Source organism: Balaenoptera ricei, chromosome 13 (genome assembly GCF_028023285.1).
Source record: "Balaenoptera ricei isolate mBalRic1 chromosome 13, mBalRic1.hap2, whole genome shotgun sequence".
Taxonomy (NCBI): domain Eukaryota; kingdom Metazoa; phylum Chordata; class Mammalia; order Artiodactyla; family Balaenopteridae; genus Balaenoptera; species Balaenoptera ricei.
The window spans coordinates 48,062,790-48,088,397 of NC_082651.1; the positions used below are offsets into that span (position 1 = coordinate 48,062,790).

General features: G+C 45.3%; 1 long non-coding RNA gene across 2 annotated transcripts in view; it reads left to right on the forward strand.

The window, feature by feature from the left end:
* The window catches only part of LOC132377147 (uncharacterized), a 153,453-nt gene that overhangs the window by 60,449 nt on the left and 67,396 nt on the right, over positions 1 to 25,608 (forward strand). Inside the window, exons 1-3 of one of the 2 annotated variants that reach the window (XR_009506543.1) lie at positions 10,196 to 10,275; positions 15,527 to 15,588; positions 22,955 to 23,032. This is a non-coding gene — a long non-coding RNA (uncharacterized LOC132377147). Of the gene's footprint in view, positions 1 to 10,195; positions 10,276 to 15,526; positions 15,589 to 22,954; positions 23,033 to 25,608 lie in introns of those variants that run through there. The other variant, XR_009506542.1, reaches the window with a different exon arrangement.

Below are 25,608 nucleotides of genomic sequence, written 5' to 3' on the forward strand. Positions count from 1 at the left end.
TATATATATGAAACATTTTAGAACTATGCCAAACACATAGTAAGTGCTCAAAAATGTAAGCTATTATAATGAGATCTTATTCTGATCTCTTATCCTAGTTGGCCTTGAAAGAGGCAGAGAAAGGTCTGGCTGAAGCTATAATGGACCAATAACTCATGGGAAGGCTCTAGAAGTCACTTATTTTTTCAACCAGCCAATGCAGATTTTTCTCTAGCTAGTGTCCTATCAATTATCTGCCAGATGCCAACGCAGGATGCCTGGCTTGCACTGACTGCTCTGGCCCCACCCCTCCTCTCTGCCATCTCCTCTCTAGTGTCCAAACATTTCTCCCTTTCTCAGGCAGAACAGTTTTCCAACCCTAATGGTCCCAGGAGAAGCTCAGAGTCTGCTCTTAAGTGCCATGTCGATGAATTTCTTCCCTCCAAATTCTTTTCTCCTTCATATCATTGTGATTAACTCTTTTATGTGTGTGTGTATTTTTTCTTTTGAATGAACTTTCAAAGAGTGAGATCACATCTTTATTCCTTTTTATTCCTATGGCCACTTTGCTTTCTTAAGATGGCTGTACTCAGTCACAACATCCAAGGGATTTTCATACACAACAATTAGTTCTCATCAGTATGTAGACCAGGAAAAAAGACCACTCCTGAGGGCACCAGCCTGGCCACTCTTAGACCATTTCCCTGAAAGTGATGATACTTCTCTAGACTCGAGGTGACTGTCCATCTCAAACGTGTCATCATCCACATTCATGCATTCCACAAACACTAAGTGTCCACCCGGAGCATGGAACTGTGCTGTGTGCTAGGCTGAGTGTTACAATGGTGTGCAACCAACATGGTGATCTCTGCTTTCTGGCGATGTGACCCATGCATCTTCCCCCTAAAGTAACCACTACTATGACATCTGTCACCATAGCTTAGTTTTGCCTGTTTTGGAACTTTGTATAATGGGATCATAGAGTATGTGTCATTTTGGGTCTAACATCTTCCACCCAGCATTATGACCATGGGCTCCCTGTAGCAATGGCCTGTTCTTTTTTATTGCTGTCTAGTAATCCATCAACCAACTATACCATAATTGGTTTATGTACCCAAGCTTTTATTTGTTACTCCTTTACTGAATCAATGTGAACAGATGAGAAATAGCTTATGAGCATGGAGGCAGAGAGAAGCTTGAGGAAGTTCATTGTTAGGAATTCACAGAATTGAAGGGGATTTTTTGAACTCTCATGGGCCTTGAACTGGATTTTGGGGGAAACTTTAAGTCTCTAGGGAGAAGGGATGCTTCTGGGTTATACTGACTATGTGGCAGGCCCTCTGCTAAGTGTTTGACCCTCTTTACTTCAGCTAATCCTCAATAACAACCCCTCTAGGTATTATTAGCTGCATTTTAAAGATGAGGAAACTGAGGCTCTTTGAGTTAAATGACTTTCCCAACAACTGCAATAAGTATGTAGAAATATGGGGAAGCATAATTAGAAATTTTAAAAGTTGAATAAATTTGTAGTTAAGATTGATAATTATGGGCACAAAGACTGGAAGGGATAGATATATAAAAGATTCTTAAAGTTCCATTAAAGATTAGTGAAATCACAGAAGCTTAAAAATTTCTTTCACTATTATATTGATTTTTCAATGAAAAAAAAGTGATTTGGAAAAACACTTTGAATCCTTCTTTGCACCTCCCAAACCACCATGCTCAAACTTTGCGACTCAACTTAGCCTCCTTCACCTCACTCTACTTTTCTCTTTCCCAGCCTTCAGATCAGATAAGACTGCCTATCTAAACTACCATATGACCCAGCAATCCCACTACTGGGCATATATCCAGAGAAAACCATAATTCAAAAAGACACATGCATTAACTTTGTAAAAAAAAAAAAAAAAAAAAAAAAGACACATGCACCCCAATGTTCATTGAAGCACTATTAACAATAGCCAGGTCACGGAAGCAACCTAAATGCCCATCAACAGATGGATGGGTGAAGAAGATGTGGTACATATATACAATGGAATATTACTCAGCCATAAAAAGGAACGAAATTGGGTCATTTGTAGAGACGTGGATGGACCTAGAGACTGTCATACAGAGTGAAGTAAGTCAGAATGAGAAAAACAAATATCGTATATTAACACATATATGTGGAATCTAGAAAAATGGTACAGATGAACCGGTTTGCAAGGCAGAAATAGAGACACAGATGTAGAGAGCAAACATATGGACACCAAGGGAGGGAAAGTGGGAGGGTGGTGGTGGTGGTGGGATGAATTGGGAGATTTGGATTGACATGTATATACTAATATGTATAAAAGAGAGAACTAATAAGAACCTGCTGTATAAAAAAATAAATAAGTTAAAAAAAAAAAAGACTGCCTATCTAGTTTCTCCTGTGATCTTACATTCTCTAAATATACGCACACCCTGTTTTGTGAGATGAGGCCTCTTTTTGGAGTGTCAGCTCTTTGCTTAGGAAGCCTTGCTCTGGTTTGATAATTTTCTGCTTTACACTCATAAAAACTACTGGGACATTTATGGTTCTACATAAATAAAAACATTAGCACCCTGTTGTGGAGATGGGCCCCTCCCCACCTCTAGCATGTGAATCTGGTTTGTGCAGCCTGGTGCAGTGGTCTTCAGAAACCTCCAACCTCACACAGAGACCGAATCGGCCCCTTGGCACATCACAGCTTCTGAGACACGGACAGGCAGCTGTGCCACTGGCAAACCTCTGTTTTCTAGGTTGATTTGCCCACTTATTATTACAGATATTGACCCAGCTGTTGTAATGAAGACCTGACATAACAGAGGCTTAAACCAAGCAGAAGTTGATTTCTTTTTCCCCTAAGCAATCCAGGATGGATAGAAGGGCTCCATCTTGTTGGGGACCCAGGTTCCTTCTATTTTGTTGCTTTGTTAAACTCCAGTTATTGCCTTCACCTGCTTTCTCCAAGGTGGCCTGCCACCATACCTACATCTCAGCCAGAGAGATGGGGGAAAGGGGTAAGGAGGCCATGACCCTCCCTTTAACATCCTGACCAGGTACTGCACTCATCAACCCTTGCTTAGGAGGTAGAGCTACACTGCAGGAACGTGGCCACAGAGAGTAGTGGTTAAGCACTTGGACTCCAGGGCCAGGCCACTTGGGTTTGAATCCTGGCTATACCACTTGATAGCTAGTTCACTGTGGACAAATTATCTATTCATTCAATGCCTCAGTTTCCTTATCTCTAAAGTGAGGCTAGGGCTTCCCTGGTGGCGCAGTGGTTAAGAATCCTCCTGCCAATGCAGGGGACATGGGTTCGAGCCCTGGTCTGGGAAGATCCCACATGCCGCGGAGCAACTAAGCCCGTGTGCCACGGCTACTGAGCCTGCGCTCTAGAGCCCGCAAGCCACAACTACTGAGCCCACGTGCCACAACTACTGAAACCCGTGCACCTAGAGCCCGTGCTCTGCAACTGCAACAAGAGAAGACACCGCAACGAGAAGTCCACGCACCACAATGAAGAGTAGCCCCTGTTCGCCTCAACTAGAGAAAGCCCGCACACAGCAACAAAGACCCAAAGCAGCCAAAAAAAAAAAAAAAAAGTGAGGATAATGATGATGATAATAATAGTACTTTCCCCTCAGCATTGTTGAAGCTTAAGTGGGCTATTATGTGAAAATGTGAAGCTTTACATTTATATGTAAGTTAAATTTATATAAATTATATATAAATTTGTATATTAAATGTGATGCTTAAATGAGCTATTACGTGGAAAGTGCTAAGAATAGTGTCTGCCATACTATAGGAGCCTTATGTACGTATATACATATATACATGTATACATTAACTATATTATTATGGAGGCTTTTTTTTGGTGTAGCATGAAGTCGTGGTGGTTGTTGGTGGCAGTGATGATGGTCATAATGATGGTGGTGGTGTTGATGGTGGTTGTAGTAGCAGTGGTAGGAGATGAGGAACCAGGTCATGTAGGTCCTCATGCGCTATGGTAAAGAGTTTGGAATTTATTCTGAGTATAATGGGAAACTGTTGAAACCTTTTGAGCAAGACAGTGGGGTGACCTGATTTATAATTTCAGAAGATCCCTCCGGCTGCTGTGTGCTGAGCAGACAGAAGAGGAGCAAGAGTAGAAGCAGGGGGATTAGTCAGGAGGCCCCTGCAGTGGTGCGGGGTGGCTTAGACCAGAATGCTCGTGAAGCAGAGGGTGATGACAGTCAGGTGTCACCCAGAATGGGTCAAGCTCACTGGGGTCATCACACAGCCTTTGCCTGGCTGTTACCGAAGCCTGGAAAACCCTTCCCCCAGAACATCCTCTGGCTCACCTCCATCCCTTTATTCATGTCTTTGTTCAAATATCGCCCCTCCCAGAGGCCTTCCCTGACCATCCTAGCTAAAACAATAAATTGCCCTACCCTGATGTATTATTCTTTATAGCACTTATCTAAAGTCATGTGATTTATTTTTTCACTCACTTGTTTGTCTCTTTCCCCCGCCCTATAACATAGATTCTGTAAGAAAAGGGACTTGCTTATCTCCCGCGGCGCCTGACATATGTTAGGTGCTCAACAGATGCTTGTTGAATGGATAAATAAGTGAAAATTCAAAGTGCTGGTGAGAAGGCTGGAAAGCATCACCTCCAGAGGCAGCTGCACTCGCAGGAAGAAGGAGCCATTGTATCAGCCACCCCTGCTGGGTGGGGGTAGAGAAGACATGTAGGTGGTTTCAATTTAGGTCCGAGGTCAGGCTTTATGACTTATTTATTCGTATCCCACCTCATTCCACAAAGGATTAAATGTGGCTTATAGGAAATGCACAGTGCGTTCGTGAAATATAAATGCAGAATAAAGTTAGGATGAGGGAAAAGACCAATCAGAATAGATTCTCTGGACGACAGGGTCTTATACACCTGAGATATCTGGGTAGCAAATGTATCTCTGAGTTTTCTGGTGGCCAAAAGCAGAAGGCATGAAACTTCCTATGAAGCTAGGTAAGGACACAGAAATGAAAGTAGGACTGTGGCTGGTGGGAGATTGTCGGTGGTTCCCTGTGGATCTCATTAGAGGAGCTGGGTTGGTGGACCCGGTCTTACATTTCCTCTTGCTCCAATATTTTGGGGATGGAGAGGAAGAGAGGGCTGGGAGGGAGGAATCTCTTAATGTCTATTTAGGTCTTCTGCCCATTTTTTTAAAAATAAATTTATTTATTTATTTTTGGCTGCGTTGGGTCTTCGCTGCTGCGTGCGGGCTTTCTCTAGTTGCAGTGAACTGGGGCTACTCTTCGTTGCGGTGCGCAGGCTTCTCATTGCAGTGGCTTCTCTTGTTGCAGAGCACGGGCTCTAGGCACACAGGCTTCAGTAGTTGTGGTACGTGGGCTCAGTAGTTGTGGCTTGTGGGCTCTAGAGCGCAGGCTCAGTAGTTATGGCGCACAGGCTTAGTTGCTCCGCGGCATGTGGGAATCTTCCCGGACCAGGGCTTGAACCCGTGTCCCCTGAATTGGCAGGTGGATTCTTAACCACTGCGCAACGAGGGAAGCCCTGCCCATTTTTTGATTGGGTTTTTTTTTTTGCTATTGAGTTGTATGAGCTGTTTGTATATTTTGATAATTAAGCCCTTGTCGGTCACATGATTTGCAAATATTTTTCCCAGTCTGTAGGTTGTCTTTTTGTTTTGTTTATGGTTTCCTTTTCTGTGCAAAAGCTTATAAGTTTGATTCGGTCTCATTTGTTTATTTTTGCTTTTATTTCTGTTGCCCTGGTAGACTGACCCAAGAAAGCATTGGTACGATTTATGTCAGAGAATGTTTTGCCTATGTTCTCTTCTAGGAGTTTTATGATGTCATGCCTTATATTTACATCTTTAAGCCACTTTGAGTTTATTTTTGTGTATGGTATGAGGGTGTGTTCTAACTTCATTGATTTACACGTGGCTGTCCAGCTTTCCCAGCACCACTTGCTGAAGAGTCTGTCTTTAGAGATGTATTCTCTTGAAAGAGATCACATTCTAGGAATGCGGTGATTTAGACTAATGAGTTTAAGATAAGACACAATCAGAAGATGTGTTTCTATGCTTTCACTATAAAATTCCTATCAATAACTTAACATGACTAGAAAACAAATTACTGTTTACATTCATCCGCATACTCTGAATAAAACTTCCATTTGTGGTCATCATCAAGGAAGCACAGAACAGCCTTTGAGAGAGTGATTGGCAGCTGGTGGCATGATGAATGATGCAGCATCATGAGTAACGATATAACCAGTATTAAACAACAGTATTAGGGAGGTAAGAAACCTATACTGTTTAATTACAAAGGGTTCCAAAGCACCATGGAACTGTGAGAAATAATGGTGTTGCTACCCTTTTGGGTGGTTGAACTTTACAAAGAATCTTCAGGTAAGCAGCTTTACTGATTGAACAATAAGCGCAAACAGAAGTACCTCTTTCCTACCCATTATTCTAAATCTTCATGGATAAATGGCTATATCCAATATGGACCTGTGAATTTAGTAATACGTTTTTAAACCATATGGTTTTTATAGACAGAGACCCCAAGGGGTGGCCCTGGTATCTCCTCTTATCTGTGCCAAGCTTGCTGCCTTGGTTCAAAAAGCAGCTGCCCACAGCCAGGTCCCCAAGTCTCTCATGAAACCATTCTCCTCAATTCCTACAAGTGCTTCTCAGCACCAGAAAGCCCATTCTGGTGGTGATAGTCCCCAAAGCAAGGAGTACTCTTTGCCAAAGGTGAAAAGAAATATCCACCTCTAGAGGCTAAAAAACCCCTGGCACCTTTAAGGTAATGGTCATTTTCCAGGCTCTTAGCCCCACCACGAGCCCACCCTGCTTCCTTTCTTGTCATTCCAGTTTTAAAATCTTTAAGTTAGCCTTGCCACTCTGTGTATGATGAATGTGTTATCGACAACTTTTGAAGTCAAAAACATTTGTCTCAAAAACTAATCACCATCTCGCAGGTAGGTAACCTCAGGAAATCTACTTAACTGAAGCTTCACTTTCCTTTTATATAATATAAGGACACTTTATTTTGGTCTGAGAATTAAATGTGTTAACATTGAACTACCTAGTACAGTGCCTGGCATAGAAGGCTAGATGTGTGATTAACCTCAGTCCCCTTATCTTTCTTCTCTTTAGCGACAGCAACTTAAATTGTTTCTCAGCAGGTGAAGTTTGCCTATTTGGATTGTGAAAAACACACTTTCCCAAAGGTGTTTTACATCCTCTGGGCTCCACTGGGTCACGTTCTAGAGCAAGTGCTGGGTTGCAGGATCAGGGCTGTAGTTGCAAGGGAGGAGGGAGAACAAACCCAGACTGATTGTTTTTGCTGAAGCCTCCTGAGACAGAAGCAGAAAAATCACTGCTAATTTAGAAGGTTCAAAGCCAAGCGCATGAAACTTTCCCATAACTGCTAATAAAATTCTAATGAGGAGAGAACAATCATGTTTTGGGAGACAGATTTTTCTACAAATATAGAGGTTCTCCAGGTTCAATATTCTCTCCGTGACAGGACAGGATGGAGGGCAGAAGGATTAGAGCTACAGTAATAACAACTCTCATTAGTTCAGCACTTGAGGGCTTAACAGAGCGTTTCCACCACACTTGGTCCTACAACTGCGTGAATCAAACAGGCCATGTATTATCTTCATCCCCGAAGAAGACTTGAGCCCTGGTGTCAAAATGCTACTCTTTCTGTTCTACCCTCTCCCCAGCATAAAGTTCTTGCATTCATTGGTTAGGAGAAACTGTTCTTTTTTCACTTGTACAGCAAGCTCAAGAAGACAAAGTCACACTGTGGCGACAAGGCACACTGAGCCATCAGCCCGCTTCTTCACAGACCTGGCTTCTAACTGGGCTTGAGATATAAGTGTGCCTTCACTGCATCAGACAGACTGAAGCTGGTGAGGGCAGTGTACCTGGCAGGCACTTCCTACAATTTTGTTTGAGCTCTTCTCTGTGCTGGGCACTGCCCCCAGCTGCAGTGCTTAGTTCCAGCTCACAGCCTAGCAGGGGAAGACCCGACAAGGGGAAATAAATATTACATAGGAGAGCAAAGGGGAATTGGAGCCAGGCTGGTCACGAACTCCACCTGCCATTTCTTAAGTCTGCAGCAGGATCAGGGGGATCTTTTCAGGTTCATCTTTGTTCACCTTCCCAGGAGAAAGTCTCATAAGAAATGATCTTGCTGGACACTGTGGGAGGAAAAGAAGAAAGACCAGGCCGAGTGGATGGGCAAACCAGTATTGACAGTTCTGTCCAGAGCGGCTGGGGCTACTGTTCATTGAGGATGGAGAATCTGAGAAAGCACGTGGGCATTACTTTCTCAATGACAGGGATAGACTGTTGGTCTCTGATTCTATTAGACCGACCTCAGACAGAAGGGGGAGAGATGAAAAGAAAGATGTTGTCTTTTGAGACTGCAAAGATGAGAACATTTCTAGGCAGAGCATGAGGGAAGCAAGGTTGCCAGGTCAGAAGCTAGATTATAGGGAGCCTTTGTATGAATTAGGAAAAGGTGTCCCTTCTAGGTACACAGCCCAGTGAGCAAAGAGGGGTTTTGTGCAAAGGAATAAAAAGGATGCAGTCTCATACCAGAGTACATGGCTTGGCAAATAAAGCTCTGGCTGAGTTTCAGCCTCCACTCATCCCTTCAGCAGGGCAAATTTGTGCAGTATGCCACCTACACAATAGTCCACAATGGCCCTAAGGGTCAACTGAGTTATTACTGAGAGAATCTGAAGTTACTGCTTTTCCTGAATGGAGGGAAATATATATCACTAGGAACTCTACCTTTCCTGCTGAAGATTTTTGCAGCCTACTCTGAGGCCTGAGTTTGGCTGTGGGAAGTATCAGTGGAAGTTCTGACGAAGGAGGAGGAATTGTACACTACCTTAGGACCTTCCCAGACTGAGAGGAGGAAGCACGTTCCTGGTTCATGATGGATAAACACCCACGAGTGGAGGATAAACTCCAATGAAGACCACACCTAGCATCACCCAGGGAGGGAGAATTGCCAAAATTGCAGGAATGAGGAAGAAGGCAGGAGACAGCATCCCTTTGGGGCCAACGGAGAGACTCCTCCCCAGAGGTGAAACAGCTGTTCCTCTCCTGCGCAAGGCTGTGGAGGGAGGCAACTGCATTCCGCAGGCAGCAGGTCACACTCTCTGAGCAGATGTGGAGTGAGAGTCGAGATGACTTGAGCAGGGGAGGGGCCCATCACTGTCAGCCAGGTCTCAAGGCCCTGCGGTGCTCCACTTTCTTTCTCCCACCCCACCACTTTTTCTGTGACCTGAGCTGGTGTTTATCTGGGTCAGGCTGTCAGATAGGGCTTACTCAAGCAGGAAAACGCAGGCGCCCCGAAGTCTGGCTTTACAGCCGGCCTCAAGGCCCGGTCACCTGCCTCGACCCAGCTGGCCTTGACTGAGGTCAACGCATGGTTGAGAGAATACAGGAGGGGTGTGCATGTGTGTGTGTGCGTATGTGTGTGTGTGTGTGTGCAGGGGGTGATGTGGCATCTCCATAGAGGGAGTCCTAATCACTGTGTGTCTTCTCATCAGAGTCTTTGTACCTGAAACTCAGGGAACATGGCTCCGCAGGTGAGGTAACCCCTGTGGGAATCACCACCTACTCTCACCTTAGTGTGCCATGGTTGGAAGGAGTAGGAGTTATTGAAGGAAGAAAAGGCTCATATTCAGTGGCTGTCCCAGTTGTGGGCTGAGGGCTCTGCAGGTGGCCTAGAGGGGTCTGACCTTCAGTGAGCGGGCTGCAAGGCGGTGGCCCCAGGTCTAGCTCCACTGATGAATGGGAGACCCAAGAGGACTTCCTCCTCAGTGTTCATCTTGTTTCTCTCCCAAGAATATTCTCCCTCACCTTTTATCTATCCTTCAGGAGTCACCTCGTTTCCCCTCCTCTGTTCCCGATAACTCGAGCCCCTCACAGGCGTGTGACGTGGGAATGAGCAGGGCAGGAGAGCAGAGTCCCATCTCTGAGAGGAAGGCCCACGGCCACCCCAGAAGTCGCTATGTGCAGTCGTAGACAGGTGCTCCTGTGGAAGGGGTGAAAGTCGGTCCATGTCCCTGCCCTGCTCTCCGCAAGCTCTCCCTCTTCCTTTAGGGGTTCTTTGACCCACAAATGTCCCTGGAGCCTCAGGCTTGGCGTGGTGTCCTGTCAGCTCAACTCAACTCGGCCTCCCCAGAGATGTTGCTGGAACTTCACAGCCACACTGTCTTAAGTCTGGCTCCTGGGAGCAGACCCTGAGATGAGGTTTGTGAACACGTGTTGATGTGTGTGTGCACGAGACATTTCTCGTGGGAGCAGGGAAGTAGGAAGGGCAGGGATATGGATATGACCTCAGATGAAGCCCAGCTCCAGCCGGGCCCCGAGGAGCTCTGGAGTGGAAATCATCCCTCGGTGTCTGTACCACCTTTAGGGAAGGTTGCTGAGAGTTCATCCTACAGTCATCCATGGCTACAGGTGACCCTGGGGATGGGGTTTACGCATTCCCAGGGCTTCCTGCCCCTGAAGGAGAAAGTGGCTCCATTAGCCCAAGGGCAGGCCCTTAAGGAAGCCACAGGTGCAGGTTGTTGAAAGCAAAGCCCACACAGCCGGGAAGAGGGATCTGGGAGAACGGGGTGGAGCACTGGAGCATCATCAGGATACTCGGAGCCCCTGGGAATCAGCTGCAATGGGTGGGGCCTGGGAGCAGACGAGGGGCTCCCACACTGGTGGCTGGGATGGCCTGTCAGAGTGGAGAGACTGGGAGCAGCTTTTGAGATCACCACAGGCATCCTTTCAATATCAAGCTTTCAGTGGAACTAATGGATTTTCACGGCAGAGTCCAAGGCTTTCTTTTCCAGAATTATAATTCTCCTTCCCACTCTACTCTGTCCCCTTCCTCTTATCACCTGTTTTTTTCATTCTTCTGAATTCCCATGTCACGTACTGTTTGTACCACTCTTGGGGCTACTCAGATTGCCTGGTATCCCTATAGGGGTAGCTCATAGTAGTGGTTCAGTCACAGCCTTTGGAGATGGACTTGGGCTTGGATTTGGACTTGGACTTGATGCTGGGCTTCGCCACTTACCTACTGTGTGACCTAGAGCAAGTTACTTAACTTCTCTGAGCTTTAATTTCCTCTGTAAACTCTCATAACAGCAGTACCTACTTAAGGTGTACTGTGAGGATGAAAATGGGTCATCCGTGTAACGTGCGAAGCACATGTATCTGGTGTGGCCCGTACTTCCTAAATGCCAGCTACCGTTTTGAAATGATAGTCGTTATTCTTGTGTGCAGATATGTGTTCCACAGTACACTGCCGTGTCCTTGAGGACAGGTGCCAGCTACAGTACCTTATGTACCTAAGTAGGTGCTCATGCATGCGTGGGGTTTAAACACAGAACATTCTGGGCAAGGAGAGAATACAAGGGTTCGGGCCCCACAGTCAGTTTCATAACAAAGCCCCGGATTTCCATGTTCCTCTCGTGGGACCTACTTCCCCGAATTCAGGGCCCGGCATCTGCCAAGAAAAGTGCCCCCTGGCACCATGCTGCCTTTTTAGTACCCCAGCACCAGGGACGTGAGGAGGGAGAGCTGCTAGCCCTCGGGGAGGGAATACAAGGCTGTGAGCCAAGAGGCCACGGAAGAGGCTGGCGTCCCCCCACCCCCTGCCCGCCCCAGGCAGTGAGGGGGGCCTCCGGCGTCGCGCTCTCCCCAGGACAGCGGGGGGCCCAGAGCAGAGAAGGAGCAGCCCTGGCGTTTCCAGCCCTGGCTGCCCCCCAACTTCTCTGAGTCGGGCGCTGCCTTCCCGGCCTCAGTCCTCCGCCGGCCACTGTTTCCACCGCGGAGGAGATGGGGCCGAGCGCTGGGGCCGCCGCTCCGCGGTGGGAACAAGGCTTCGCTTCATCCGCGGCCCCTGCCCGGGGAGGGGGAGGGGGAGGGGCGCGCGTCCTGCTGAAGATAAACCCAGACCGACCTGGAGAACCGGGTGATGGGGCGGGGCGCTGTGTGAGGAGTTCAGGGTGGGCAGGGATGGGGGTGTTGGTGGCAGGAGGTTCGTCCTGGAGGAGATTCCAGTCATTCTGAGTAAGTGTCACAGAGCCCGGGAACACTAGGGCTGTGAACACGGCAAGGCAGGCACATGAGACACGGCCGCCTGTTGTGTGACACGCACGCTCAGTGTGAGGAGGACTGCAGCGCTCGCTCGCTCTCACACACATTCACATCCTCTCACACACACTCTCTCACACTCTCTCACATACATATTCTTTCTCACACACACTCACATTCTGCCTCACACACCCACACTCACACACTCACTCCCTCACATGCACTCTCACACGTACGCACTCTCACATACTCACACATACTCCCTCACACACCCATACACTCTCACTCACACACTTTCATACACTCTCACACACACTCTCATACTCACACTCTCTCATACACACATACAGTCACACACTCCCTCACACACTCACACACACAGTCTCATATGCACACTCACACACTTTCACACACACTCTCACACTTTCTCTCACACTCATACACACTCACACTCTCACACACTCTCACACTCTCTCTCTCTCTCTCACTCACACACATCAATGTTCAAGATAGAGGGTGACAGATGGCACTAATATGCTCCTCTACCTTTCACGTTCTCAGAAAACCAAGTAACCCATAGTCTCTTTCTGTGTCCACAGAGGCTGGTCTAACCCAGATAACCTACCTCATTCCGTACCTTGTGCCAGAATGATGTTAGAACTTACCCGCTCAAGGCCTTCTAGGAACAGTGGAAAGTTAAAACTGTGGGGAAGACAGTGGGAAGTCGATGGGCCAAAACTTTTGCAGTTTCATGGACAATTTAAAATATCTGAAGAAAATTAGAAGGCTCTCTCTTTAGAGAAATGTGCTTAAAGCCTACGGATGCAATACCCCATATACAATTTCAAGGAGTCATGGGCCCTGCTCCCCAAGACCCATCTATCAGCCCTGGGTTAAGACACCCCATTCTGAAGGATTCAGTCCCAAGGAATAGAGCTGCCTAAAACCAAACACGAACAATGCCAGCACCACCACCCACCACACCCAGAGTCCTGAGCTAGATGATGTCATCCTGAGACTCAGAGAATGACAGGTGACAATGTCAAACCAGTGACACATCCCAAAGAGAAACCATCCCTCATGGAACACTTGCTTCCACGGCATCTAGGAGCTTTCTCAGAACCACCCATTTGGTTGCAGACCTTCCAGCGTTCAGGGAACCACATTCCTGGGCCAGTGGGAGAGCAGGCTTGGAGTGGCTGATGAAGCGTTCTGGGCTGACAGTCCCCAGACGTAGCAAATAGGGAGCTAACCTACTGTGGTGAGTTTCCCGCCCTGTGGAGGAGGCAGCAGCAGAACAATTCTACACAGAGTGCCCTCCTTGGGAACCTGGGGACTGAGTCTGGAATGTATTGTGATGCAAAGTACACACCCAATGTGCAGCAGGTGGTGTGGGGGTCTCTGAAGGTGAACTTGAATGCCAGGGCATGGGATCTGGGGGCAACCATCCACTTCACCTTGCTTGGGACATGCACCTATGCATTGAGCTAACATTTATTGAGCGCCATGGTATACTGGACATAGAGAAGCAGATGCAGTGACACAGCCCCAGTCTTCAAAGTACTCACAGTCTTTTGGGAAAGAGAAATCTACACTGAACATTACAGGAAGGTGCCATGTGATAGATGCAAGCCCAAGGCTCTCTGGAGCTGAAATCCTACTGCTAGAAATCATCTGTGGTGAAGAGAAACCTTGTGAAGCTGGTGCCCGCGTGGCCCAGAGTTGAGCTCTCAACCTTGGCTGTGCATCTGAATCACCTGGGAAACTGAAAACCAGACCACACCCAGGCCAAGTAAATCAGAGTCTCTGGGGAAGGTCTCCGCCCTTAGCACTTTTTAAAGCTCCCCCTGTGATTCCAGCATACCAGGATGGAGAGCTATGGGCCAGAGCTTCACAGCCCCTCTTATGTGGTCTTGCTCCAGAGAAGCCCCCTTGTTGGAAGCTTCATGGTTGATGAGTTAGGACCTTAGGGGACAGCCACGGTGGGAGATGGACAAGTGAGTAAGATGACACACAAAAAAAGCTTTCAAATGTTGTTTTATGTTCGTGTAACTCAGGAACCTGCCCCCTACTAGCCTTTTCAGTGTCCTCAGGCCTTGAACCCAGAGAGATTATGGTTTCCCTAACTTACATCTAAGGCGCAGAACTAACTCTTCTGTGATTGAATGGCAATGAGAACATCTCTTTCCTTCAGGGAAACCCTCTCTCAAGTCCCACTGAAAGGGTATGGCCTGGCCCTGTGGTCCCAGCAAGGCAATCATCATAGTTTATAGAACATTTCCCAACATTCCAGGAAATATGTGGGAAGTGGACTTTTGTTGGTATTGGGGCATGGGGGTCATGATTCAAAATATCATGGAATTAGTAGGAAAAGGCCGAATAGTCCAATAGAAATAAACACAGGGAAAATGACACATAGCTGCCTATCAGGATACTGTACACATGGCGAGTGAGGATAGAACTTTAGGTCACACACCCAAACCACACTTCTCTCTCTCTCACACACACACACACACACACACACACACACAGATTTTAGCAGCAGGCATTATCACCCAGGATGAAGACAAGAATAAATTCCTTTAATTTTCAAATGCTCAGAAATGCAGATCAGCCCTTGTTTTGTATTGGTTGGCTGTGAGACATCCTTGAGACACTGACCAAGGAGAAGCCACAATGGCAGGTAGTTCTGTGAGCCAGTCTTGGACTGGAGAGGTCTCAGTTGGTAGAAATTTGGGAGTCAACAGCATAAAGAGGGAATTTCAGTCCCTGGGCACTGATGAGATGACCCAGGGAGAGCATAGGTAGAGGATGACAGAGGCTGAGACAAAACCCTCCAGTTGCCCCAGCACATGAAGTTGGATGGAACAGGCTAAGCAGATGGAGGCAGGGAGGGAGGAAGGAAAGAAACCAGCAGATAGGTTGACCCGGAAGCCAAGCTAGGGTCCAGGAGGAGGGAATGGTCAGATCAAAAAAGATTAGGACAAAAACACAACCATTGCACTTGGGCAGTCATTGGGGACCCCGAGACGGGTCATTTCAGTGGTGCCATGAAGGCAGAGGCTTCGGCAGTGGGCAGAGAAGTATTCTAGAAATTTGGGTACGATGGGGAACAGGGAGGTGGGGCTGTAGCCAGGGGATATGAGAGAATGGGAATTTTTCATGTGTATTTTCTTTGCGAATGGGAATGATTCAGGAGAGAGAGAGGTATCAAAGCAGCAGAAAAAGAAGGACTTCACTCCTTGTGGAGTGAAGACCTTGGGAAGATGAAGGGGATCATCCCATAGGAGGGAGAAGCTGACATTTGGTAAGATGAGGGACATCTAACTGTTCACGTGCAAAGGAAGGATGTTAAAGTTTATTCAACTTTGCTGTGAGGGAAAATATTTCTTGATTCTTTTCCCCCCAGGTGGTGTGTGTATATGAGGTGAACCTGGGAGAAATCTCCTGTAACAGCAAGTGGAATGTAAGGTAAGTGATTCAAACTCTCCTGCCCTGAGCTAATCAGAATTTCAAAAGGCATATTTGGATGCCCTGTATTATATCAGAATGGTATGGGTGAAGCATGAGCTGTTCACCACTATCTGGGTCGAACTTATTAAACTGTAGAACTCTGAGCTCTCTTTAATCCATAAGATGAAAACAAATATTTCCAGACAGCAGCAAGAGTACAAAGGAGCATTCCATCAGTGTGACCTCAAAATCATAGAGTTTTAGAAAAAGTACAGCAAGTGTCATAGTCCAACAGTCAGGAAAGCCAAAGCAACACCCAGATACTCTGTTCTTGTCTAACTTTATGAGAGAATGCTCTACCCTTTACCCCACCCACTGACAGAAGGATAGCCAATAACCCTTGAGCATGCACGTGACGATTATTTATGAAAATGTGTTAAAGTGTTCCTGGGACATAGCACACGAGATATGTCCTGAGATATGGTATATCTCTGGAAATGGACTATTGGTGATGAAATCAGTCTTCCAGAGAAAAAGTTGTTTCTTTATGTTTCTTCTCAAAAATGGAGGAAGAGATATCCAGGGAGACAGAAAAAATATGCAGAGAAATACATTATTTGTGTCAATTCTTGAGTGCCCATAGTGAAGTAGGTGCAAATAGGCATTGCACAAACGAAAGAAGGGAGAGGCTTGCATGGGTCTGAGGTAAATAGGGACAGTGCTTGGGATCTTGCTTCATCTGGTAATCTCCCTTCAGAACCCACCCTGCAGCTTCTCTTTCCTTCACGTGGATTTCCTTCAGCATTTAGGCATTTGATCCTTGTCATGATTTCACAGCCTGTCTTTCCAGAGACATTTCCTGTTCTCTGAACACTGGCTACCACTCGTTGCCCCTCCTCCTCAACAGAGGGTTCTTACTCTTAAATTTGCCTCCGCAGCAATCACCACTTTCTTGAACGCCTTAATTAACACTAGTTGAATTGAACCAAAAAACGTGTCTGCTCTAGGCTAGGTAATGCTGCCTGAGGGTGGAACCACAAACTCTGCTTGCTTTTTCTTTACCCTGTAGTCTCTGTGTCCTCCTAAATTTGAATTAGACCGAGGGCTCAGAGAGAGCGGAGGGGTTCACTCTACTCAGGACTTACTGTGGCACCTGGGAGTTCACACACCACCCAAGTTTTCAACAAAGTTTCCAAAGCCTTGTGAAGGGTGGGAATGAGTGGAGAAGTCTGGGAGGGGCCCCTCAGCTGAAAGCCAGAGGGAATTGAAAGTTTGCCAGCAAGCCCTAGAGGGTGACTCAGTGGGCAACAACTTTATAGAGAAGAGTGGTGAGTAGGGATGTGGCCAAAAGAGGCGTGAGGAGAAGACGCCTTCCACACATTATAAAGCTAACGTGGCTTGGTGGTTCAGTCAGCATTTCTCCCCAGTTGGTATTGAGATCTCTCCCAGCCCGGCTTCCGCTTACCCTCCAACTCTGGGTCCTGTGGGACCCTGGCTCTTAAGAGGGTTCCTCCCTCCTACTCTCCCAGTGACCTCCTCAACCATAACCAAGAGAGCAGAGGAAATCAGTCGCCTTGGGAGCAACTGATATCTTGAGGGTACATGGTGACCACAAAAACAAAGAGTTGTGTTTGTGGTTTGGAATGTCATTCCGATTGCCAGGATGTGTGTAATCCCGAGTATGCAGAAGCTTGCTTGCGGTTCAATGGGGACAGATTAGAAACTCCGTCATGTGTTTCTAGGAAACACTGATACCCTTTTCTTTGGGGATTATTATTATTATTAGACCAAGATGCCAACCATGCTGATGGCCTCAGACCTGTTCCCCGTTGGCTTGGCTCTGGGGTATCCAGTAGCACTGACACTAGATGCTGTGCCAGTCTGGAAGAGAGGCCTGGATGCCTGTGGGCTCCGGTGGCACCTGAAAAGACGCTGGCTCCATGTTGCCAGTGTCAACCACATACACAAAATGTGACAAATGTGACTCTGCTCAGCACTCTTCACCAGCTAGATCGTCTCGTCCAGAAGGAGCTGGGTGGGTCCCAGTCTAACTCATAAAACCTATTCGAATACTAATTTTAAAGAAGCCGCAATTGCCAGTAAATGACCAAAAGTTATTGCCTATTTGTACGTGAGGAGGAGGAGAGTGTGGAACAAGGGTGGGAGAAAGGCTTCTCAACACTTACCTTTTTACTTCTTTTTGAATTTTGAACCATGTGAGCATATTATATTTTTTAAGGCAAAAGAATAAGAAAAACCTCATTATCTCAGAAAGTTTCTTCTAGCCAAGAACCTCCAAATGGTGTTTCTTAAAGTTGTTTGGTGTACAGAAGTACTAGTCATATGTTCTGTATCAAGGATGTGCTATGTGCCCTTGGACTCAAGGTGACCCCTCCCCAAAGGTCAGAGACTCCCACACATCAAGCAGTGAGGGTGGGATAATGTCGTCCCCGGTTCCCAATAATCTCGTGGCCTCTAGAAAGGTGTGAAACGGGACAAGATGACTTCCTGAATCCCCAATCCTAAAGGGCATCCCCAGAGAGCCAAAGGGTTTTTTGTAGACCAAGGGGAGTAGTAATCAGCAGGGTTACCCAGGTTTGACACAGACACACCCCGTTTCCAACTGGAGACCAGCGGATGTGGTTTATTTACCACCCAAGCCATGGGGACCGTGTTGGAGTCCAAAGCAGAAGGAAAGCTGTGTGCCCCCATATGTACTTGTTAATTATTACTTTTTCCCAGAACATTAAAGTAGTTGAAAAAATATTGAAAGATTGAAAAGTAGGTACATTAAAACTCACATTATTTTAAGTTTGAATATTTGATTTATACCCCAACAGAATTTACTCTGATTTTAGTTCTGCTTAATTAATTTAAAATTATTTAAGATTGTCACTTAGTCAAGAGAAACTGTCAAACATGACAATTCTCTCAATTAAAAATGAGAGGAGCAGAGAAGTAGATTTGGAAAATATGACTGATGAGTTTGCTTCCACTAAAGCCAGGGACTTACATTTTTCCTTTTGCCTCAGGCTCCAATATATTATGGCCCCGTAATAGTCTTTGTTCATCTTGGATTTTTTGCATTAATTTTTATTTTTTAAAAATATGGCATTAAAATATTATTTTTCTTGATGACTGAGTTTTTTGGTGTCCCCTTAAATTTTGCACTGGAAGTGAGAGCTTCACCCTAGTCCTTAACCACAGTGGCCCAAAGGTGGCCCTATGGATTGCTTCCTAGATCGATGTTGTCAGACTTGTATCTTCATTCAAATCCTACACAACCATAAACCATCCTCTCAGTGCCCATGACTGAGGAGCCACTTGCCCTCAGAGAACTTGTCTTTGCATTACATCCTCATGATTTAAAGTGCTAAGCCCTGGAACCATCTTCAGTTATTCTTATTTTTCACGTGTAAAGCTATTCAGAGCCTTGCCTGCAGTTGTCCTTCAGCCTTTGGCTATATGGAGCATACAAATGTAATTCCCTTAATCTCTTGCAAGGCCTTTAATCATTCATGACACACTTAGCCTGATCTGGTGTGCTAATGGAACCGCATCCTGACTAGGTAGATAACAGGAATAAAGAATGACACCAACAATGCAAGAACAACTGACGCCCACCTCCTTCTGAGCCCCAAGCCCCTAACACCATCCCCATTCCTCCTCTTGATGCTGCCTTGGGAGAAGGGGCATTACAGTGACTCCTTTTCATTTTCCCAGCTGACACCTACCCCCCCCCCAACCCCCACCAGCCAGATGTTTTACAGCTGGAAAAGAGGGTGGGCAGTAAGTTTCCTTTGTAAAGAGCTGTGGTATGAATATATTTTCCACATGCTGAATCATGAGGCTGTCGGTGCCCTTGACCCCAGCACACGGTCCCAACTCTTTGGCTGACTTAGGGAGTGGGGTGGAGAAGTGACTTTGATCTAGTAATTTAAGTTACTCCTTGCCTCGGTTTTCCTGTAAGGAGAACACTTACTCCTTTCTGCAGGCAGGGGATGGACTCAGTTACCTCTCACAGCCTCTTCCAACCACAGGATTCTATCAGGCTATTATTAGAATCATCTGGACAGAGCTGCAGTGTGACATGAGGCTTCTAGGGTGTGCAGAACCAAATGAAAATGTTTACAGGTGTTTGGGGGCACCAAACCGTCTCTGACTGTCTTTCTGATGTCATTCAAGTTTACTAGGGTTATTTCTCTGAGCATTTCTTCCTGCTAAATGTCTCTGTTTATTTTCCTCAGTCTGTTCATTTCTTTAGCCTTTCTCTCATGTTTTCCATCTCAACTAGGTTCCACTTACATAAAGGCAGGGAAGCCTCATTCCTGCTGGTACCCACCACCATGACCCACATCGAATCAGGCAGAGCTGGTTGGTTCTCAGCTCTGCTCTTTGCTACCTCGATGGGCCATTGGGCAGATGACCTAACCAGTCTTTGGGCTCCAAATTCCTCTTTTATAAAATGGGATGACAGTATGTCACTCATGGAATATTGCACGGATTACAGCAGATCAAATACAGGACACAGTGTTCAGCATCGAGTGAAGAGTAAAAAATATTAGCTGTTTAGTGAATAAGTGAGCCTTTGCATGATAAAAAATAGCTGCACAAGAAATACGTGTGTCCCTGGTGCATAAATTCAAATAATACGGAAGTATACAGCGTCAAAAATGAGACTGCTTTCATTGATTGCCCCTCCTCACTTCCCTCCCTTCCTCAGCATTAATAATAATTCTTTCTTTGTCTCCTTTTGGGAGGAAGGAGTTAATTATCTGATATGTAAATATAGTCTTACTGTAAAGATCCAAATGTTCAGAAGCAAACCACCTCCCAAAATCTGAAGAAGTTCCCCTTCATCATCTCTTTCACTCTTACCTCTGCCTCTGGAGGTAAGCACTCTTGACAGAGATTATCCCCGTCTCTAGTCTGTTAATTTACATGTATAAAATATAGATACTATATATATGCATACACATATATACACATACACATTTATACACCTTTTTAAAAATACGTCTTTTAAAAAATATTTTACCAGGGATGGTAGGCCACTTCCAATTCCATCTAGAAAAGTGAAAACGTGCTGGTCACCCAAGAAAGCCCTGGATTAATGTCCCTGGTACTTTCCTGCAAGGGGGTGAGGGTGATTTTTGCAAAGTACCAAGGAATCAGGAACACAGTTGTAAAGAAATCAAAACCTCTGAATACAAGCTTGGCCTTGCCCTTTGAGGTGGACCACTGCGAATGTCAGAGAGGGGGTATTTGGGACATTAAGGATAGAAGGAGACCTTGCTTCTCCTCAGGATCAAAGGTTTGCTGAGCAGAAAGATGAAGCATGCCACCAAGTCCAGGAAAACATATATTTTTCTCAGGGGAATGGTGAGTAAGATTTTATCTATAATCCATAAAAGAGAATGGGATGAATAATATACTAAAGATTTGTTATCAGCCAGTAGACCAGTGGTTCTCAACCCATGTACTGTGATGTCCATTCACAGGTTTGCTACCAAATTTTTATTCATACGTACAGTTTATTTTTGCTAAAACACAGGATGCATATTACTACAGTGCTATTTGGCAGATAAAACACTTTGTCAAGGAAATTTTCTAATGTCACGTCAAGTGGAGTACAATTCATTGCAAGTAAGAGGTACAAGGCATGATATAATAACAACCTAGAACCAAATGAAATTTGTAGATTTACTAAAACATGGGAGAACAACACAGGCTAGAACACCATAGTGGTTAAAGGTTCAGACTCTGGAGCCAGCTCCATGGGTTCAAATCCTGCCTCTTCCAGTTATGGGATCATGGGTGAATTTTCTTGTGTGTAAAGTAGGGGTAGTACTACCCAACCCATAGATTGTTAGGAAGATCATAGTATTTCTAACATGCTCAGAACTTTCCTGGCACATAAATATTAGCATTATCTACTAGATTATACTACCTGTTATTCACTATTCACTCAATAAATGCCTGGTATCTATTATGTGTCAGGCATTATGCTAAGCTCTGAGGATAAGTGGTAAGAAAAAAAAGAAACCACTTGCCCTCATGGACTGGGAGAGAAAACATTAATTAATTATTACACAAACAATATAAAATTGCAACTGTGATGAGTGGTGGTGCTTGGAGCCATGAGAGCTGGTAATAACCAACTGGGGGCAGGCCTTCTTGAGGAAGTGACATTTACATGCTATTTGATGCATTCACCAGGTAAAGTTTCACTAAGTAAAGATGGAAGGTCAAAGACCAAATATATATTTCTTATGATAAATCACAATGTCACAGGCAGGTAGAGGTTAGGGTCAGAGACATCCTTGAAAGGGCTGTAGATTCTGGGGGAAAAGGTGACAGACGGCCTGGATAAAGATTGTGGTGGAAACAAAATAAATGGGGCACACCATTTCCCTTCTTAGAAGAACATCTGAAAGGAGAAGACCTAGGTACCCCACTGCCTCTATGGGCCACATCCACAGACACGCAACTAAGGCCAGGGTAAACCCATCAGCAATATCTTCTCAGCACCCATGGGTTCTGAGCAGGCATCAGAAGAAATGCAAAAGAGAAGCATGTGTTCTTTGGGTAATGTCTGTTTTCTCTCTTGGAGCGTTTCGCCAGGAGCAGGCGTACTCTTTACAGTACTGGAGGCAGCAGGTATGAGGGTGCAGGCAGGGCCACGCTGCACAGTCATGAGCGGCTGGGAGTTAAAAGCCTCTAAAATCAAGACTAAGAGCCTGTACTCACATCTGATTCATTCAGTGTGCGTCTAGCTCCAGCTTAGCCTACACAGAGCCGGGTGTGGCAGCCAGGAGAGAGCATTTAGGTTGGAGATAAACAGTGCTAGAATAAATAAGGAAATTGATGATGGGGGAGGAGGGCTGTGTATAGCAATTCCACCCCATCCTGTCACCAGATGAAGACGTGCTCTGAGAGAGGAAGGTGTGTAGGGGTTTGTTATGTAACTGTATGTAAACCAGTGAGCACAGAGTCTGGCGTTTAATCTATTTAACTTGATAGGTTCTACTTACCATTATCTTCTCCTATGCATAGAAATGAATCATTTCACTTCATTTAAGATCTTGGGCTTCGCTGTACACCTGAAACTATCACACCATTGTTAATCAACTATACTCCAATATAAAATAAAAATTAAAAAAAAAAAAAAGATCTTAGGTAAATGCTTGTGGTGTCAACTTTTTGAGGGGGAGACTTCTTACCTAGTGTCTGGTTCTTTCCTGGCTCCTGAGGCCCACATCAGTGCTAGGGTCTCCTTGCCTTAGAGAAAAGTCAGACAGAGGCCCCCAAACACCATCATTTTCTCCCACATGGTCTGGCCTGTACCTCGGAGTAATCATTTCGTTTTCTCTCCTCTCACCAGGGTGCTCAGGGCAAGAGAACTGGGAGAACTCATCAGACAATAAACAGCCAGCCAAAGGGGGCATTGCTCACCTCTGAGGTGAGTACTGTTATTACCCCCATTTCACTAATGAAGAAACTGAGGCTTAAATAGGTTAAGTACCTGGTAAGTGAATAGAGTAGGAATCTGACATAAGCTGTCAGACTCCAGGGCTCATGTTGTCAACACTATTTATCCAGCTTTTCCAGGAAACCACCAAGGCCAGCTGTCCCCAGCTCTCCTTTTCCTGTTCCTAAGCAGCTGAGTGCATCTTAGTAGCTGGGGACTGCAGGGTATTAAACAGGAGATTGCACACATCTCATCGACTAGTGTGCCTGGACACACACAAGCTTTCCCCACCCCGGTTCTCAGCACCAGGGGTGCATTGTGGGTAACAGATCCCATCCTTCACCCATCTGCTTTGACTGAACTTGTGGCTGTTGGTGAGAGGTGGGTAAAAGAAGTATTCACTTACCCATTCATCCATCAACAGTGATAGAACACCTACCCTGTGCCAAGCTCAGTGCCAGAGGCTATGTGCCAGAGGAGATAAAGGCAGGAGCAAAACCTCTCTCTTCTAGGAGCTGACAGCCTGGTCAGGGGTAAGAGACAAGCAAATTTCATGGAAATTCTCATGGGGGTCACACCGGGTTGGGCGGGGACAGGACAGAATAGGGTGGTCCAAGAAGGCTTCCTGAGGGCCTGAGCTGAATGCTGAGAGGAAAGTGAGTAAGTGAAGGACATTCCAAGTAGAGGGATCACTGTGATGAAATAAACAAGAAGAAATAGGAAGCTATGGAAAAGAAAAAAAAAAGGCAACAAGAAATGGCTAAACCAGTGGTTCTCAACTGAGGTGATTTTGTCCCCCGGGGGACATTTAGCAACATCTGGAAACTTTTTTCTTTTCTTTCTTTCTTTCTTTTTTTTTTTTTTTTGCTTATCACTCTGTGTGTGTGTGTGTGTGTGGGTGTGCGCACGCCTGCTACTGGCATCTAGTGGGCAGAGGCCAGGGATGGTGCTCAATATCTTACAACGTGCAGGACAGCCCTCCACAACAAAGAATGATATCTGGCCCAAGATGTCAATAGTGCTGAGGCTGAGAAATCCTGGACTAGATCAACAAACATAAAAACATACTATAGCACTTTGATAATTAATAACGTCATAGGGAATTCCCTGGGGGTCCAGTGGTTAGGGCTCTGTACTCTCACTGCCTAGGGCCCAGGTTCGATCCCTAGTCGGGGAACTAAGATCCCACAAGCCACGCAGAGTGGCCCGAAAAAAGGAAATCTGTAAAACAAAACAAAAAAACTTCAAAGCACATGAATAGACAGACCAATGAATATATATATTTTATGAAGACTATAAATACATTTAGTATATGATAAATGTGGCGTTCCAAATCCAGTGACTCTTCAATAAATGGTGTTGAGATTCCTGGGTAACCATCTAGAAAAAAATTAAGTTGAAGCCATACTTCACACCATATACCAGAATAAATTCCAAATGGATTCAGCATTTGAATGTTGACAAGAAAACCACACAAGTACCAAGAGAAAACGTGGGAGAATGCTTTTATAATCTTAGAGTGGGAAAATTATTCCTATTTATGACTCAAAAACCACAAGCTGTAAAATAACAAGCTGATAAATTCAGCTGATAAAAGTTTAAAAAATTTGAGCTTTTGCACACCAAACAAACAAGCAAACCTGTATAAGCAAAGTAACAAACAAGTGAAAATCTGCAAATATATACAACTCAGCAGACAGAGGGCTAATCTCCTTAAATCATGAAAATATAAACAAACCTCTAAAGAAAAGATTTATTAAAATATGAGCAAAGGATATGAAAAGACAACACTCAGAAAAAAAAAATACAAATGGCTGTGTGCTGAGATGCCTCTTTTTTTTTTTAACCTATTAGCTTGGCAAAAACCCAAGTTTGGCTGTGAGGACGACATTCCCATCCATTGCTGGTGAGCATGTCCACTAGTACAGCCCTAAAAGGGTAATTTAGCAATCCTCATCAAAATAAACGCATACACCTTCTGACCCAGCAACCCTGCTTCTTAGAGCTGACCCTACAGGGAGAAATATTTGGATGCATATAAAGTGACATATGTACATGATTATAAATTGCAGCAAAAGATTAGAAGCGATTTAAATGCTCATTAATTGAGAACTGGTTAACTAAGTTAGGGGTCAGCGAACTCTCATTAAACTGGCCCTCTGCCTGCTTTTGTAGGGCCTGCAGCTATGAATCGTTTTACATTTTTTAATGGTTGAAAAAAATCAAAAGAAGAATTCTATTTCATAACACATGAACATCATATAAAATTCTAACATCAGCATCTATAAGTACAGGTATATGGAATATAGCCGGGCCCCTTTGTCTACGCACCATCCAGGGCTTCCTTTACACTAGAGCAGAGAGGGGAGTGGTTTTCACAGAGACTGGATGGCCCACAAACCCTCAAATATTGACTCTCTGGTCCTAACTATCCTTGACTATCTGGTCCAAAAAAGTTTGCCAGATTAGAGTATATCCAAGCAATTGATTACCACAGAGCTATGAAAAACAATGAGAAAGCTCTTTATGAATTGCTATGGAAAGGTTTCTAGGATATTATTACTAAA